The following is a 10,007-nucleotide window of genomic DNA, read 5'->3' as shown; positions in this document are numbered from 1 at the left end:
ACTGGAAAGTACTGAAGTACAAAGGGATCTGGGGGTCCTGGTGCACAAAACTCAAAAGGTTAGTATGCAGGTGCAGCAAGTGATTAAGAAGGCCAATGGAATGTTGGCTTTCATTGCTAGGGGCATAGAATATAAAAATAGGGAGGTATTGCTTCAGTTGTACAAGGTATTGGTGAGACCGCACCTGGAATACTGCATACAGTTTTGGTGTCCATACTTAAGAAAAGACATACTTGCTCTCGAGTCAGTACAAAGAAGGTTCACTCGGTTAATCCCGGGGATGAGGGGATGGACATATGAGGAGAGGTTGAGTAGATTGGGACTCTACTCATTGGAGTTCAGAAGAATGAGAGGCGATCTTATTGAAACATATAAGATTGTGAAGGGGTTGGATCGGGTGGATGCGGGGAGGATGTTCCCGATGATGGGTGAAACTAGTGTAACCCCTTCATGGTTCTCTAGATATATGTGAGATGTGGTCTCTGTTGTAGACAGTATTCTATAGTCCAGTAAGGAGATCACTACTACAATGGCTTAATTCTAATTATCTTACTTTATAGTTTTAACGTCAGACAGTATAAGAAGATTACGGGTCAATTACCTAAATTAGACATTTGCATACATTAGAATGAATCTAGACATAATAAACATACATTCTCCATTTATATGGATTCAAAGGAGAATCTGTCCCTGTGTCCAAATTCGAGTGCACTCTTTCGTTGGCACGGTTAAGTTGGAGCTCATGGTATGTATAATGTCTGCAAGACTTACAACTCTGAACCCCTTCGTTGAATTCTCTTCACGATCACTGAATCCCACTTTGAGTTCTGGATGCAGAGCTACTAATACGAAGGGCGGCGGCCGAGTTTGGAAGCCCGGGACGGGATGCGGCAGCCATTTGCCTCCTGAGCCCTCTTTTCAGAGCTCCTGCCCTCTTTTCTTCCAGTCGCTCGCGTTTTTCCCGCTCGAAAAACCCCGACTCCACCCCTTCCTCCTGGGATTTCTGCCTGGAGACTGCGCAGCCTCACTGTCTGCAACAGTTGATACTGGTGCAGAATTATGGAAAGTATGCTGTTAGTCACATTGTGTCCTTAAAAGTTCTTGCCGTACCTCCACATAGGCAACTTTAACCCAGGGATTTATAACAATGATAATACAGTGTCGAAGTTAAAGATTGATAACTATACTTAGCGTACATAACATTTCCAGTGGGTATTACACTAGAACTAGGGGGCATAGTCTTAGAATAAGGGGCTGCTCTTTCAAAACTGAGATGAGGAGGAACTACTTCACTCAGAGGGTGGTAGGTCCATGGAATATGCTGCCCCAAAAAGTTGTAGAAGCTACATCATTACATAAATTTAAAACAGAAATAGACAGTTTCCTAGAAGTAAAGGGAATTAAGGGTTACGGGGAGCGGGCAGGAATTTGGACATGAGTCTAGGTTCGGATCGGACATGGCCCTGTGGGTAGCGGAGCGGGCCCAGGGGCCGTGTAGCCTGATCCTGCTCCTATTTCATGTGTCAAATTCTGTTAGATTCAGGAGATGGTTCTGTGATAGTAGATTGGCGGTTAGGATCAGATCAGCCATGATCTTATTGAATGGCGGAGCAGGCTCGAGGGGCCGATTGGCCTACTCCTGCTCCTATTTCTTATGTTCTTATGTTCTTATGGTGAGTAAGCGCCACTTGATAGCACTATCGACAATACCTTCTATCATTTTGCTGATGATTGAGAGTAGAATTAAGTCATGCTGACTTAATTTCAGCACCTTAATTATGCTGAATTTCAACATTTTTACATTCCCATGACTAAATCTTCTCTCCTCCAGGGCCATCACGTGAAGGACAGCAGCCCGTGTCCCTTATGGACAACGTTTCCTCAGAGGAGCTGATTCCTTCTGTGGGTACACTGTCACAGGACCTATGTTTAGCAGGCACCAGCGCAGATACGAGTGCCTCAGTGGGTCCTGTTAGAGAGTTAGGTGGGATCTCACCTAGTGGCTCACAGTTCACAAGTGAGCATGAGCAGAGAGTGGTGGCAGGGTCAGCAGTGGAGAGTCCATGTCGAAGGCCACAGCCCTCTCCAAGCTCTGCTCAGCTGAACACAGATCCTGAACCCTGGATGCCATCAATGAAAAAGAGAATGATAGAGGGTCAGCAGAAAATATGCAAGATACTGGCAGTCATGCCAGGCAGACTTTCCACAATAGCACAGAGGATGGAGGAGTCCAGCTCAAGCACTTGTGGAATGATGTCGAAAGCCATTGTGAGGATAGAGTGGAGCTTGAATTGCAGCACACTAATCAGTCCGTGTAGGCCCTGACCTCGGTCGTCCAAACTATGGATGCCAAAGTTTCTGCCACCTCAAACAGGATGACAGATACCTTAGCCTTGGCCTTCCCACATATCACTGCTCTGCTCCAAGATGCTCTCCTACAGGGAGGGAGGAGCGACGTAGCACTGGCCCAAGAAAGGGATGATGGCGAAAGGGGACATGGAAGTGGGCACCAATACCTGACATGCTGCCTCCTCACCCGATCACCGAGTCTGCCACTGCACAGGTGCAAGTGGAGCAGTCTATGGTGGGGCCAACTCCCAGAGGCCGGCGGCTGCGAGCATCCCAGATGTCAGAGCAGGGGTCAGAGCAGCCTGCCTCTACTTCTGCTGAAGCCACAGGGGTTGCACCACGTTGGAGCACTAGGGAAGGAAAAGAAAAGCTTTGTAGTTAACCGAGGGTTTGCACATGGGTGTTTGTGAAAATGTCGTCTTTGTAAGTTTCATTTATTTATTCACATAAAATTTATTAATTTGCACCACTTTCCTGTGTTCACCATTCTTTACTGACGAATGCCAACTCGAATTTTCAGTTGCTTGGTGATGAACGTGAACACATGAATTGACTTAGACCAATTGGTGCATGTGCAATGGGTGGATGATTGCTTGCAGGACTGATTTGTGTCAGTGCGGGTGGGGATGAAGAGCAGAAGATGTGACATCAATGTTCCTGTTAATCTGTGCAGCTGTGCAGTGCTCTGGTGGTCCCGCACAGGTAGCTTGCTGGCTTCACAACAGGGAAAAAACACATATGCACGGTATTTTGAATGGGCCACGCAGCCCCTTAAAGGGGCCATGCACCCAATAAAAATTAAAGGGAAGATTGTGTGATAGTTACTTTGGTTCAGTGTGAGTAACTAACTGAACCTTCAAGGTATTAGGCCATCCCTGGCATCCCGAGCAGCAATGTGATCAGCTGGTCCGACATTGGGGGCCCCATCATCTTCCTTCTCTTCCTTGTCCTCCTCATCCTCCTCTCCATTGGAATCCTCATTAGATGAAGAGAGCTGAGTGGTTTGTTCCTCCTCTAGTCCTTGCTGCTGCGCAATGTTGTGCAGAATGCAGCACACAATGATTATCCTAGAGACGCTCGCTGGCGAGCACGGAAGGGCGCATCCAGACATGTCCAGGCACCTGAAACACATCTTAAGTGTGCCGATGGCTTGCTCAATGATGCATCTGGTTGTCATATGGCTGTTATTATAGTGCTCTTGAGATTCACTGGTGGGGTTCCTCAGAGGTGTCAGCAGCCAGGGTTGAAGGGGGTATCCTTTGTTGTCTAGCAGCCACCCCTTAAGGGTACTTCCAGGCTCGAACAGGTCAGGGATGTTGGACTGACACAGTATGAAAGCATCAAGGCAGCTCCCAGGCAATCTAGCACAGGCCTGCATGAACATTAGTACGATAGCAAAATACTGCAGGTGTTGGAAATCCGAAATAACAACAGAAAATGCTGGAAAAACTCAGCAGGTCAGGCAACATCCGTGGACAGAAATTTGAGTTGACGTTTCGGGTCGAACCCTTCTTCAAAACTGGAAAGAAAAGATAGATCGGAGGCAGGGCTGCGATCGGACAAAAGAATAAAAGAAACAAAAGAGATAATAAAAGGTGTTAGAAGCTAGACGAGATGGTAATAGGCTGAGATTGGGTGTAAAGTGTACTGGCAGGGCAAGGGATAGCTGCCAGGTGTGAGAGCGAAACAAAAGGAAAGGGGCGGGGGGGGGGGGGAAAGGAGTGGAAAAACTACAAGAAAAAATGAAATAGGGGCTGAGGTTATGATCTGAAATTGTTGAACTCGATATTGAGTCCAGAAGGCTGCAGAGTGCCTAATCGAAAGATGAGGTGCTGTTCCTCGAGTTTACGTTGAGCTTCCGTGGAACAATACAAGAGGCCAAGGATGGTGAGGTCAGAGTGGGAATGGAGCGTTGAATTAAAATGACAGGCGACCGGAAGCTTGGGGTCACCCGTACGGACTGAACGGAGGTGTTCCGCAAAGCGGTCACCCAATCTGCGTTTGGTCTCCCCAATGTAGAGGAGACCACATCGTGAGCAGCGAATACAATATACTAGATTGCAAGAAGTACAAGTAAATCGCTGTTTCACCTGGAAGGGGTGTTTGGGGCCCTGGACAGTGGGAAGTGGGGAGGTATAGGGGCAGGTGTTACATCTCCTCCGCTTGCACGGGAAGGTGCCAGGCAAAGGGGAAGGGCTGTTTGGGGTGATAGAGGAGTGGACTAGGGTGTCTTGGAGGGAGCGGTCCTTGCGGAATGCTGAAAGGGGAGGGGAGGGGAAGATACGTTTGGTGGTGGGATCATTTTGGAGGTAGCGGAAATGCCGGAGGATGATCCGTTGAATGTGGAGGCTGGTGGGGTGAAAGGTGAGGACAAGGGGAACCCTATCGTGGTTCCGGGAGGGAGGGGCAGGGGTGAGGGCAGAAGTGCGGGAGATAGAACCGACACGGTCGAGGGCAGTGTCAATCACGGTAGAGGGGAATCCTTGGTTGCGGAAAAAGGAAGACATATCTGAAGCACTGGTGTGGAAGGTGGCATCGTCGGAGCAGATACGGCAGAGGCGGAGAAACTGGGAGAATGGAATAGAGTCCTTACAGGAAGCGGGGTAGGAGGAAGTGTAGTCCAGGTAGCTGTGGGAGTCAGTGGGCTTGTAGTGAATATTGGTCGATAACCTATCCCCAGAGATGGAGACGGAGAAGTCGAGGAAGGGAAGGGAAGAGTCAGAGATGGACCATGTGAAGGTGAGGGAAGGGTGGAAATTGGAGGCAAAGTGAATGAAATTGTCAAGTTCGGGACGAGAGCAGGAAACGGCACCGATACAGTCATCAATGTATTGGAAAAAGAGGTGAGGGAGGGGACCCGAGTAGGACTGGAACAAAGATTGTTCCACATAGCCCACGAAAGGGCAGGCATAGCTAGGACCCATGCGGGTACCCATGGCAACACCTTTGATTTGGAGGAAATGAGTGGAGTTAAAGGAGAAGTTGTTCAATGTGAGAACAAATTCAGCCAGGCGGAGGAGGGTGGTGGTGGATGGGGACTGGTCGGGCCTCTGTTCAAGGAAGAAGCGGAGCGCCCTCAGGCCATCCGGGTGGGGGATGGAGGTGTAGAGGGATTGTGCGTCCATGGTGAAAATGAAGCGGTTGGGGCCAGGAAACTGGAAACTGTTAAAGTAGCGGAGGGCGTCCGAAGAGTCGCGGATGTATGTGGGAAGGGAATGGACAAGGGGAGAAAAGATAGAGTCAAGATAGGAAGAGATAAGTTCCGTGGGGCAAGAACAGGCTGAAACAATGGGTCACCTTGCAGTTGCAGATCAGCTGAACATTGAAGGAATGAAATCCCTTGTGGTTGACAAATACTCCTGGTTGATCTGTAGGTCATTGGATTGCCATGGATGTATAATCAATGGCACCCTGCACCTGTGGGAAGCCAGCCAGAAATGTGAGAAGGCAGAAGACAGTTGAGGCCAATTCATTAAATATATTCAAGAAGGAGTTAGATATATTTCTTAAGGCTAAAGGGATCAAGGGATATGGGGAGAAGGCAGGGACAGGGTACTGAGTTTGGATGATCAGCCATGATCTCATTGAATGGCGGAGCAGGCTTGAGGGGCTGAATGGCCTACTCCTGCTCCTATCTTCTATGTTTCTATGTTTCTATGCCCACTCATTCTGGTTATTGTCATCACGGGGGAAGTTTACATACCTCCCAGCCTTGGCAAACAATCCATTAGTGACCTGCCTTAAGCATTTATGTGCAGCTGATTGTGAGAACCCAGATAATTCTCCGGTAGTGCCGTGGAAAGAACCAGAGCAAAAAAAATTGATAGCGGTGGTGACTTTCTGTCAGCAAGCTAGTTTTGCAGGCTTCCATTTTAGAATAAGGCTTTCTATATAAACACTGCATCATTAACAATTAGGCAGCTAAAGATTCAAACCTTGTCTAGTCAAGCCTGTCCTTTGAGTATTCCAAGTAATGAGGCACCCATTCATTTTTGTTATCTTATGTTTATAAGGATGGTTTAAGGAAGGCTTGTAGGGTCAGATGTCAGGTATTGTATGTCATTTAGGACGCATTGTAAAACGGATGACTGTTAGGTTAAAGACAGAGAACACGATTGATGGGAGGCCTCTCAGGGCCGCAAGGACCTTAGGAATAAGGGTGTCTTTTTAATGTATATAAGGAAGACTCAAAGCCTATATTATTAGAATATTCTTGGAGCGGAACTATGACACTCTCAAGTGTAAAGGCAAGACACAGGGCTCGATTTTCCAAGCCCCGAGGAGGCGGGTTTGGAGGCGGGAGTGGTGGGAAAATTGCAGAATCGGGGGGCAGGAACCCATCCCAGGCAGCACGGTGGCATAGTGGTTAGCACTGTTGCCTCACAGCGCCAGGGACCCGGGTTCAAATCCAGCCCCGGGTGACTGTCTGTGTGGAGTTTGCACATTCTCCCCGTGTTTGCGTGGGTTTCCTCCGGGTGCTCCGGTTTCCTCCCACAGTCCAAAGATGTGCGGGTTAGGTTGATTGGCTATGATAAAAAAAAATAAAAAATTGGCCCTTAGTGTTAGGGGGGATTAAATACGTGGGGTTACGGGGTTACGGGGATAGGGCTTGGGTGGAATGGCTGTCGGTGTAGGGACCGGGTGCTAGGGTTTGGATGATCAGCCATGATCTCGTTGAATGGCGGAGCAGGCTCGAAGGGCCGAATAGCCTACTCCTGCTCCTATCTTCTATGTTTCTATGTTTCTATCCCGCCCCCAACCTGCCTCCATGCCAATGTCCCAGGTGGTGGGTACCTGCCCCGCACTGGGACCTGCCTCTCCGAGGTGAGAAGGGGATTAGTGCCAATTAACTGCCTGTTAACAGGTAGTTAACAGGCAGTTTTTAGACTAATCCCTATTTTCATTGGTGGAATGTGGGATTCCCAACAGCTCCAAACCACGCCAAGTTAGCGAGGTGGACCGTCGGGTTGAAGGGCTTGGCGGGGTCGAGATGTCCGGTGTTCAGGTGAGTGATGGGTGCATGAGTGCAGAGGTAAGTGTGTTTGGTGTGTTTAAAGTGCTTAAAGAAGTTTTACTTACCTTTACAGCCTTCCTTCCTTCAGGTCTCGGGAGTCCCTCGTCTCACCGGCAAAGAAAGCAGAATGGCTGCGATCTGTCAAAAATTGCAGCATTCAGCTTTCTGTTCCGGGGAGATCTCTAAATCATCCTGAGAGGAAGGAATTAACTTAGAGTACAGATTGTCAGTGTTTGACAGCTTCAAAGAGCTGTGAAACGCTGATATTTCATCTGTCAAAAGGTCTTGACAGATGAAATATCGATCTGTGATATCACCTGTTGCTGGTTGGCTCTTAATTGGCCTGCTGAGTCCGCTGGGCGGGCTCAACAAGGTCAATCAAGTCAAAATCGCGTGGGTTGGCTACAACTCGATGGAGGCGGGACTACAACCCCAAAAGTTGTAGTCCCGCCTCCAACCCGACTCTTCAATGAAAATCCAGCCCAAAATGTCAATCGCTGACGTCACCAGTAACCAGGTGTCCCTTACTTGGCCTGCTGGGCGGGCTTAACAAGGTCAATCAAGGGAAAGTAGTGTGGGTCGGCCACAAGTCGATGGAGGCGGGACTAAAACCCAAAAGGTAGGAGTCCCGCCTCCAAAAGCTCCCCATTGACAAAATCGAGCCCACAGAGTCTGATCACCTTGGAACCTTGTAGATATTAGTCAATTTGTATATTAATGTCTTATTCACTGTTTAACTGTTTGATAAGTATAACCTTTTGTATTCTAACTTCTTGTATTGTAGTTTCTTTTATAAGTATAATGAACATATATACTTTGGAACAAGGCTCCCTCTAGTCTCTGAGTATCAAAGTCCAAACCCAACATAAATTACTTACACTTTCATATGTAAGAAGTCACACAACACCAGGTTATAGTCCAACAGTTTTATTTGAAATCACAAGCTTTCGGAGCGCTGCTCCTTCATCAGGTGAAGTGGAGAGATGCATAAAGACACAGCTTATATAGTCAGAGAATGCCAGATGATTACAGGTAATCTTTCTAACTGCCATTTATCACACCTCGGCAGAGAGATAATCACAGCGATCAAAGGTGTGAATGGTGTCCAAACAGGTTAGTCAGGAAAACATTACATCAAAGAACAATGAGGTGTGGTCACAAGGGGTCAAATGTTGCAGATGCTGGGGTCTGTATGAAAAACAAAAAACAGACAAAAAAACATTTTTTTTGGCTGGAAATCACAGCAGGTCCGGCCGCATCTGTGTAGAGAGAACAAGCCAACGACGACTCGAGTCTGGGTGACCCTACGTCAGGTGGGGTTACATGTAGCGTGACATGAACCCAAGATCGCGGTTGAGGCCGTCCTCATGAGTGTGGAACTTGGCTATCAGTTTCTGCTCGACAATTTTGCGTTGTCGTGTGTCTCGAAGGCCACCTTGGAGAATGCTTACCCGAAGATCGGAGGCTGAATGTCCTTGACTGCTGAAGTGTTCCCCGACTGGGAGGGAACACTCCTGCCTGGCGATTGCTACGCGGTGTCCGTTCATCTGTTGCCGCAGTGTCTGCATGGTCTCGCCGATGTACCATGCTCCGGGGCATCCTTTCCTGCAACGTATGAGGTAGACAACATTGGCCGAGGACGCTCCACTTCTCCAGCTTCCACCCTAATCACGTTAAAGAAGCCATCCCCTATGGACAAGCCCTGCGAATACACAGGATCTGCTCAGACGAGGAGGAATGCGATGGACACCTACAGACGCTGAAAGATGCCCTCGTAAGAACGGGATATGACGCTCGACTCATTGATTGACAGTTCCGACGGGCCACAGCAAAAAATCGCATAGACCTCCTCAGAAGACAAACACGGGACACAACCAACAGAGTACCCTTCGTCGTCCAGTACTTCCCCGGAGCGGAGAAACTACGCCATGTTCTTCGCAGCCTTCAAAATGTCATCAATGACGACGAACACCTCGCTAAGGCCATCCCCACGCCTCCACTACTCGCCTTCAAACAGCTGCCTAACCTCAAACAGACCATCGTTCGCAGCAAATTACCCAGCTTTCAGGAGAACAGCGACCACGACACCACACAACCCTGCCACGGCAACCTCTGCAAGACATGCCAGATCATCAACACAGATACCATCATCACACGTGAGGACACCACCCACCAGGTACATGGTACATACTCATGTGACTCGGCCAATGTTGTCTACCTCATACGTTGCAGGAAAGGATGCCCCGGAGCATGGTACATCGGCGAGACCATGCAGACACTGCGACAACGGATGAACGGACACCGCGCAGCAATCGCCAGGCAGGAGTGTTCCCTCCCAGTCGGGGAACACTTCAGCAGTCAAGGACATTCAGCCTCCGATCGTCGGGTAAACATTCTCCAAGGCGGCCTTCGAGACACACGACAACGCAAAATCGTCGAGCAGAAACTGATAGCCAAGTCCCGCACTCATGAGGACGGCCTCAACCACGATCTTGGGTTCATGTCACGCTACATGTAACCCCACCTGATGCAGGGTCATCCAGACTCGAGTCGTCATTGGCTTGTTCTCTCTACACAGATGCAGCCGGACCTGCTGTGATTTCCAGCAAAAAAAAAAATGTTTTTTTGTCTGTTTTTTGTTTTT

At 48.6% G+C, this 10,007-nt stretch overlaps 1 pseudogene; it reads left to right on the top strand.

Annotated features, from left to right (window-relative positions):
• Nucleotides 1-1,866: 1,866 nt before the first annotated feature.
• LOC147117199 (uncharacterized) lies at nt 1,867-2,731 on the top strand (annotated as a pseudogene).
• The last annotated feature ends 7,276 nt before the right edge of the window (nt 2,732-10,007 follow it).

Source organism: Somniosus microcephalus, chromosome 5 (assembly GCF_052327205.1).
Source record: "Somniosus microcephalus isolate GS21.2 chromosome 5, FLI_Smic_1.0, whole genome shotgun sequence".
Lineage (NCBI taxonomy): Eukaryota > Metazoa > Chordata > Chondrichthyes > Squaliformes > Somniosidae > Somniosus > Somniosus microcephalus.
The sequence above is the reverse complement of the archived record's forward strand: the minus strand, read 5'-3'. Positions and strand labels throughout refer to the sequence as shown.